Source organism: Sebastes umbrosus, chromosome 22 (genome assembly GCF_015220745.1).
Source record: "Sebastes umbrosus isolate fSebUmb1 chromosome 22, fSebUmb1.pri, whole genome shotgun sequence".
NCBI lineage: Eukaryota > Metazoa > Chordata > Actinopteri > Perciformes > Sebastidae > Sebastes > Sebastes umbrosus.
Genome location: NC_051290.1, coordinates 6891437 through 6900181, shown reverse-complemented (window position 1 = coordinate 6900181; position 8745 = coordinate 6891437).

Sequence of the window (8745 nt, the reverse complement as noted above, 5' to 3'; positions counted from 1 at the left end):
GTTTTCACCACAGGAGAAGGTCAGAGGAGGCGTCTAGAGTGTTCCTCCAGGTAAGGCAGTCAGTCATGGCGGGGCTGCTGATCCACTCACCTATGCAGAGGTCATATCCGCGGTCCCCAAAGCCCCGAGGCCTCTGAAGGAACATCAATCACGACCAGACCTTGGACACGCCAACGCTACACCTCTACTTTCACACTAATGTGCCATGAGGACAGCAATGGCCGCCCCTTTCATGGGTAAACACTGTGCTCTTTTATCATGTGATGTACTGTTTCAAAAGGAGATCTCAAAAGTCAATTCAGCGTTATTGATGCTTCAAAACGTCCAGGTAATCTAAGGTAAGACTCTCAATTCACGGGCTAAGTTTTGGTTTGTGATTTGTACAGTAAGGGGAAAATGTATAGAGATCAAGGTTGTTTCTGATGTCCTCATCAGTCACACTAACCTCTCCAACCCCTTCTCACCCTGTGGAACATATTATTAAAAGCACAAGGACAAGAGGGGTGACCTTCCTTTCTCTGTGCATTGCTGCTATATAAATACCATAGAAGAAATTAGGCTTTTATCACTGTTACCAACTAAAAAGCACTGCAAAGAACAAGCTTGTTAAAGGAATAGTCCAACATTTCAGCTGATTAGACTGTTGTCAAGCTTTTAAATAGGCGTTATCAGTCGCTATAAGCCCCATAGATGTGGGTCAATAGGGGCCTACTACACCCAATAGTAGGTTTTTATCATTTATTCAAATGGTAGGTCACCGAAAGAAGGTATAAAAGAAGACAACAGCGATCTCTAGCACCTAGGAAGTCAAACGCTGTAGTATAGACAGCGTCAAAGTCCATAACAGGTGGAGTTTGGGGACACACAACACAGGGCTTTCACCAAGGCGACTGTGGTTCGCATCACATCTGAAACCAACTGTATAGTACGTCTTTGTGTTCACAGGCCTTAAGTTTCATTTTCACTTTAGAAACGTAGTTATTTTATGTCAAAACGCAATGATTTTCCATAAACTTAACTGTTTTGTTGCCTAAACCTAAAGAAGCCTTTTTGTTTGTGCTCAAAACGTAACGTAAAATGAGAGGATTTCTAAAGGGACTCTGGCGCTCGGAATGAAAGTTCCTCGTAGTAACTTTGATTAAAATGTAACTGTACTAAATTACTTTTTAAATCTCAGACAAAATCTTGAACAAATAAATCAAAAGCTAAAGAAAGGATGTACAGTAAGGGGCAAAAGTTTTCTTTGAGGTTTTAAAAACTTCACATAGTAAACCAGGAGAGCAAACCAAACAGAGATGATAAGTGCTCTGGCCTAGATTGTATGAGTTCTCTTTGTGCCTCGCAGCACAGTATCAGCAGTATGGTTACTTATGCATGCATAGCCTGGTCAGGGCTGCACAGATGAGTTTGGCTCAGCTTAGCAGAAGCAAAAGCCATCTTCTAGTGATAACAGCAAATACTCTGACGGTAATTTATATTTTAATTTTTTTTCTTAAAATATTAAAATCCTCCACCCGGACACACACACAAACAGTAGGAGGTCTTATAAATCCAAACCTTGTGGCAATGTAGGCCATTTGAACCAGAAAAGTGTTTAGCTGTCTAAAAATACAGAGTTAAAATGTATTAAAAATATGAAACATGAATACATCTACTGTCCAGTACAGTCAGCTGAATTTATAGTTGCATACATTGTACGAGCAAGGAAATGTTGACTGACAAGTAGTAGGATATTATTTTTGAAAGATGCTACCTGATTGAAAAGCTGTCTGACCTTACCAACTGTTTATGTTTTATGTATATTGAGGTTTCTGGAGTTAATGTTAAAAAATACACTGTTTTCCTTTTTTGATCTGACCAAGAAGCCATCATTGGAAACTGTGTGGAAAAGGGAAGGCACTTTCAAAAACTACGTGGCAGGTGATTGGATGAACCATCTGTCAATCAAAATCTTGCCGAAGCCAGTCGGGAGAAGAGCGAAAACATCTTTTCCTTCGAGTAAAGCCTTCAGTGCCGTTGGCTCGCTAACCTCTTTCTTGAGCCGCCAGTGTTGTTTAGAACCATAGACTGTATGTAAGAAGTGGACGTAGTCACCGTGACATCATCCATTGGTTTGTGGACTGCCGTTTTGAAGCCTCCAGTTCGGCATTTTGACCGTCACCATCTTGGTTACTTGCAACCAGAAGTGACACGAGAGGGTGGAGCTAAGTACAACTGAACGCTGAACAAGACATTTTTAGGCGACCAAAAGTAACATGAAGTAGTGTCATCAGGAGAGCACTGCCATGCTCGTGTTCGTGGTGTTGCCGTTATTCCCTCCAGACCAGAGTGACTCCTCGGATGATTAGAAAACAAGTGTGTTTCATCAGTCTGCGTCTCAGGGAAAGGATGAAAAGAGCCCTTCAGGTCTAATGTGTATAATGAAAACAAAAGGACTAAGCCGACGCTGTTGAATACGGTTGTTACGTCATGGCGGCGGGGGGGAGTAGTGGAGGGAGAGGCTGGGAGCGCGCCGGTGGTTAAAGGGGTAGTAAAGGGGAAGAGATGCAGTGCGGCTGTGACCCCTGTCAATCTGCTGCTTGTTAGAGACTGACAATTACATGGCGGGGGTCACACCGTCAACCTCAGTTGACTTTAATGAATCCTGAGTTATTTACTCTGGCGGGGCTGTATGTGACGGGTATAGAAATGCCTGTGTTTTTATCATGCAACAGGCTATAAGGGGATGTTTTTTGTGTATGCTAGAGAAGAGAACGGAGCAGAGGATGACAAGAGCCTTAAATCATGCAGCCCTCGGTTGTCATGGCACAGTGTGAGCGTGCGTGCGCTCTCTCGGCAAGTGGAATAAATGGCACTAATGTTTTCCGTGCGCACGTCACCTTCGTTTGCACAGTCAGCACTCTCACCTCGTGGCACCGACTCAAAACGCAATATAAAAACGCAAAGTGTTTAACCTTTATTGAGAGGTTTAACAGCAGGGAGATGGAGTCACGGTAATATATCACACTCATCAAAGTCTATTAAAAGTCAACAGAGATAAATATTCACCATCCAACTTTACAGAAATGCAATACTAATCTAATCAAATGGATCCAACTCTGCTGTCTCCGCTGGTCAATAAAAATAGATTTAATCATCTTAGTAACAATTGCCCCGTCACGGTGGAGTAGAAAGTTCACTTAACTACATTTCTGCGAGCAGAAAGTTGTAAAATTGTATGTCAGGGAAAGGTCAAATCTTGGGCTGGTTGTGCACATGATGAACAATTCCTCATGCGCTGCTTCTACGTAGTCACACCTCCTCATCTATCAACCGAGCTTACTGTCTCAAACATACTGTATTTCATCCCTTGAACATCCTCTCCAAAAATAATCCATTTACAAACAGTGTTCAGGGAGAGAACAGATAAAACGTGTGTGCCGTGAGGTTTTAGCTCTCATAAAATATTGATTGGCTTTTTTTTTTTTCATCCGGTGTTTCCCCGTACTCTCGTACACTCGCATGTGTTCACGGGAGGAGGAGGAGGAAGGAAACCTCAGCTCAGAGGCCGAGGGATCTGTGGTACCGTACCACCCACACTGACCAGCTGTTACATCTTCTCAGCAAAAATTCCCACATTAAATGTATGGCTTATGAACACACAGAATCCAACGAAATATTATGGATATTATGCAAAGCGGTACGCAAACACACAAATAAGCAGGCTGTATAGGCAGATGCCCCACAGCAAGGGACCAGCGTCATAAATATTCATGCGTTCCCATGATTGCAGAAATGTAAATAAGTCAACAGTCGTGAAATTGCCGGCATCTGGTCACTCTGGGGGGAGAAAGTGAAGGAGAGAGGAGGTGAAGGGTGGAGGATGAAAAAGAAGGGGATAAAAAAGAATTGGTGATGAGAGAGAGGAAGGCTGAAGGGAGTCAAATCGCCCACTTTCAGCATAATGACTCTCGCTTCATCTCGCGTGCAATTACTTAATGATAAATATCCTGGAGAGCCTATCTGTTTTGAATTCTTCGGGTGGAGAGCAGCAGCTGTATAGCGAGGGCTGAGGAATGAGGAACATCTGTTTTACATGAGGAGAGCTAATGTGTCTCCGGGCGCCAGACGATCACAGGTATCATCACAGTTTGGAGTCAGCCACAATTGTCATCTGAAGAGCTAAGTTGAACATGTCATGTTTCAAGAGTAAAAGATGAAAGCACTCTCAGCTGACATGCAAGAGGTGAAAGCAGTCGGAGTGCCAGTAAAGGTGCGAGCGATGACAGCATGTTGAGGTTTCATTTGAAGTGTCAGTTAATGCGACAGTTTAACCTCCTGTGAAGCTGAGGAGCTGAAGCCTACAGCAGGTGTGTCGTGTTAGATTTTGTGTTTTCAGCAGTAGTGAAAAAAGGGCAACACTTCATTTTACAGGTCCGCAAATATCATGGTAATTAGGTGATAATTAGCAAGTTTGAAATTTCTTTGGAATTACTGCCAAACTACCCCAATATTTACCTCAAAATTTATCGAAAATGACTTCATTATAAACATTATTTAATAATTATATATAATATTTTCGAATTAAATAGCATGGTTAAATAACGAATGAATACAAGCACTCAATACATTGAAAATTATTTGTTATTTCAAATTTCATTTTGGCAGTACTTATGCATTTTTAAGCATAACTGCGTAACTGCATAATTAGATGTTTTCATTAGTTCTGTCAATCGATTAAAATATTTAATCTTGATTAATCGCAAATTAACCGCACATTTTTTATCTGTTCAAAATGTACCTTAAAGGGAGATTTGTCAAGTATTTAATACTCTTATCAACATGGGAGTGGGCAAATATGCTTGCTTTATGCAAACGTGTGTATATATTTATTATTGGAAATCAATTAACAACACAAAACAATGACAAATATTGTCCAGAAACCCTCACAGGTACTGCATTTAGCATAAATGGCATTTAGCCCGCTACATCCTCCAAAAGGTAGATTGCATTAATGCATTAAAGAAATTAGTGGCATTAAAACAAATGTGCATTAACGAGTTATAATCGCATTAACTTTGACAGCCCTTGTTTTCATATATCATGTGCTCACAAATCAAAAATGAAATTTCAATTTGATTAAAAAATTTACTTTTGATATTGGCAGCCCTGAACTTCCATATAACAGTGACATAGACTGTGCTATATATTTCGGCGCTTTTTGGCACTTTATAAATGAAGTAATTAATCTTAATTATCTTCTTGAAGTGTTCTAATTGAAACAAACTAGCGAGAATTTAAATGAAAATCTATACAAGCAACTAAGAAGCAAACAAATAAATCCAACAGGCAGGAGATGAAAGCTTTGTGTCTTGATCCTGAACATGCTGAATGTGATCTCCACACTTCACCAGCCAGCCAATCAGCTGCTATCTGCAACTTTTTCCAAGGCACTGTTTGCCTCGAGGGCGCCGCCCCCTCAGTGCGTGGGCCTCACATGACAGAGCTGATCAGCTGTCAATCACGTTATATATGGAGGCTTGTCCCCCTGGCTACTGCCATCAGATTTGTAATCCTCGGTGATAGCGGCTGATCCAATTTAGCAAATCCCATCTGTCAAAAACTATACAGTGGATCATACAGTATGGAACATAAATATAGACTACACATAGGATGCTGTGTGAGAGACTTTCTCTCTCTGACACACACTCATGTAGCACAGAGCTAATACCATCAAAGGCCACTCTGCTGTCTCTCTTCATGTGCCAGGCAGGCTGGGATACGCCGAGCCACCTCCTATAGGACATGAGAGGAGCAGAGAGCGAAGGAAACGAGAGGAGGTTTCACAACAGGAGATGTCATAATTGTTGGGATTATAAAATGAAGATGGGATGAACAGCAGGGAGACACTTACATGTTTCTAATGAGGGTTAATTTACCAAGAGGGTATTGTCAAGGTGGCACAGGGGTGAGATTACAAACAGATGCAGAGCCTGGGGCAAAAAAAGAGACCAAAGGACGGAAGATAAAGAGTGGAAAAAGACAGAATAATGAATGTGTTGCAGTGATATAATGGGTGTTGTCCAATCAGTGTACTATTGGCAAGAATCTGCCGATACGATACGTATCATGATACAGTGATAACAATTCAATATATGGGTATGTCTGTAAAGGGGAGACTCGTGGGTACCCATAGAACAGCCTTACTATTGGCAATATTGGGATGCATTGGGATGCAACCAAAGTATGTGAGTGCAGAATATAAGAAAAGAAGATCTTTCTCTCCTTGTCTACTTTAGAGAGCCCCCTTCTAAACAACCAAAGCTGCTCCACAGCTCTATCTCCGTCCCCCTCGCTTCCTCTTCCATCCCTCTTTTCTCCTCTGTGGATCATGGCAGGCTAATCTCAATCTGTTTCGCTGTGATATCACACAACAGCTCTGTACACTGCAGCGGTGCCAGCCTATTGGGCCCAGCCTTTCCCCGGCGCCAGCTCTCGCTGTCTGCCAGCCAGGCGGCACCGGCTCGCAGCTCTGGTGCTTCACGCACTCCATCACGGTTTAGTGGGGGTTTTCCGTCGGCTGAATCCAAAACACTCGGCTCGTGCTGCCCGTTTTGTCCCACATCATCTACACAGTGTCTTTTTGAAGTACATGTTACACCGAGGCGTCTCCCAATTCAATACTATCACGAGACTTGGGTGCCCATTTGACATGTATTGCGATTTTCAAGTATTCCGATTCGATATTATGATTTATTGCGATTTTTGTTAACTTTTTTAACACTAGACCAAAAGTTGAATCATACACTTCTAAGGACTTTTACTTTGGAAATCTTAATTACTACATTAAAATGTTTGATTTTCAGCATGTATGTAGTCAGAGATGTCCTGAAGTCATATCTATCAATCATTGTCAGGAATTATTTATTAAATCTTTTCCAGCAACCCAAAAATCAAAGAATAAAGACATTTCCCTCTCAAATTAGTGGTATTTTCTTTTTAATTTATAAGGGACATGTAATGATTTATACTGCTTGTGAATATAATCAAATCAATCTTATTTCCATATATGTATTTTGTATATACAGTTCCCTCTGTTAACACCTTATTTTGAAAACCGGACGTAGTCATACGTGTATACTTCCTGTAACTTCGCCAAGGTCGTCTCTAGCTCTCCCATCAGCTCCGTTCTCTTTATACATCCATGGTCAGCTCCATCGGGGCCGTTTGAATGCATTTAACATAAATGTCAGTATATGGGTGCTCTACAGTTGTAGCGTCGACGCATTTGACCACGGAGATGAGAGTGACGGCCGGCTTGACCGCAACGTAACCACAATACGATAACGTTTCCTGTCCATGACAGAGTTAGCATGCAGCTTTAGCCATCATGTCTAGCTCTGCTTTTCCTGCAATGTGTGAAACCCAAAGTGTTTCCATACTTTACTGGATGTTTAGTGTTTGGATTTTCTACTTTCTTGTTTCGGCTCGCTGCGGTTTGTTTTGGTTGACGGATACGGAATGGTTACGACGTTGCGTTACTCAGATTACAACAATAAAAGCGGTAACTTCGTTCTACTTCCACATAGACTCAAATGAAGCAAATATATCAATTCTGGCATTAAAAAATCGAATTTCAATCAATTTTTTTTCCACCAATACTTTTAAGCAGCTCTAGCATCAATGTAAATTTTTCAAAAGCGAAATGTGATCAAGCGTCGGTAATGAAGACGAAGTCAAAAATTGATTTGGTCAGATGGGTTACATTTAAAGCTGCTATGTTTTCAGAATTCCTCTACTTTTTAGTGGCAGTTTCCCTTTTGAGTAGCTCAAGTTAATACATCACCAGTGAACCAGGTCTTAATGGGAGCTCCTCTGTGAACAATCGCTTAAAAACCTTTTTAATTAGAAGTTACAGTGTGTGTATCTGTGTGTGTATCTGTGTGTCTATCCAAGCTGTCAGTTACTGGAAGTGTGAGTCTGTAAAACTGCTCCTCTGTTGGATTTCCCAGGTGTGCACACCTTCATGTCTTTCTATTTAACTGCACGTTTTTATTACTGTTCGCCATGGCAGCCTGTTAATTACACTGAACCATTAGAAAGTAAGAGACTACAGCTTTTTAATGCCAGTTAGAGCGAGATCACATCACATTATGATTAGCTCATCAGATTATAACAAGTTTCCCAGACTGCACCAAGAATCAGCAACTCTTTAACGATTTCTAAAAGTTTGATTTTTAAAAGTTAGGACGAGAACCGCTGATCTAAGACAGTGAAGAAGACTATGTCAAAACCCCGTTGTAATGGGTGTTATCATTTTTGTTGTCTTCGGTGTCTCGTAAAGTGGAAATTGCTCTGGACTCAGAAAACTGGCCAGTGTCAGGAAAAGATAGAAAATGTAATATCTCGGTGTTGAACTGCCAGACTGGCTGGAGAAATAAACAAGAAACAGTGCTTCTGGGCTGCCCTTGACAAAGTCACTGTTCACTAATTTGAAGGTCTGCTGCTGTCAGTTGTATGGAGTATCTGTATGATAAAAAGTCTTATACTGTATTATTTTGAAAATCTGAGGGTTGGAGATCAATGGGGAGTAGCCTGTGTAAAGGGTTATAATGTCTTCTGCGGTTCTGGAGAAGCTTTGCCAAGTCTGATAAAATAACCTTCATGATGTCAGGATTATTTCAATTATGTTTTAGAGATAAGAAATGTTTAACAGAAAGTTACAAACTATAGGTGAGAAGTTTGAAAGTTATGAGCATTTGTCTC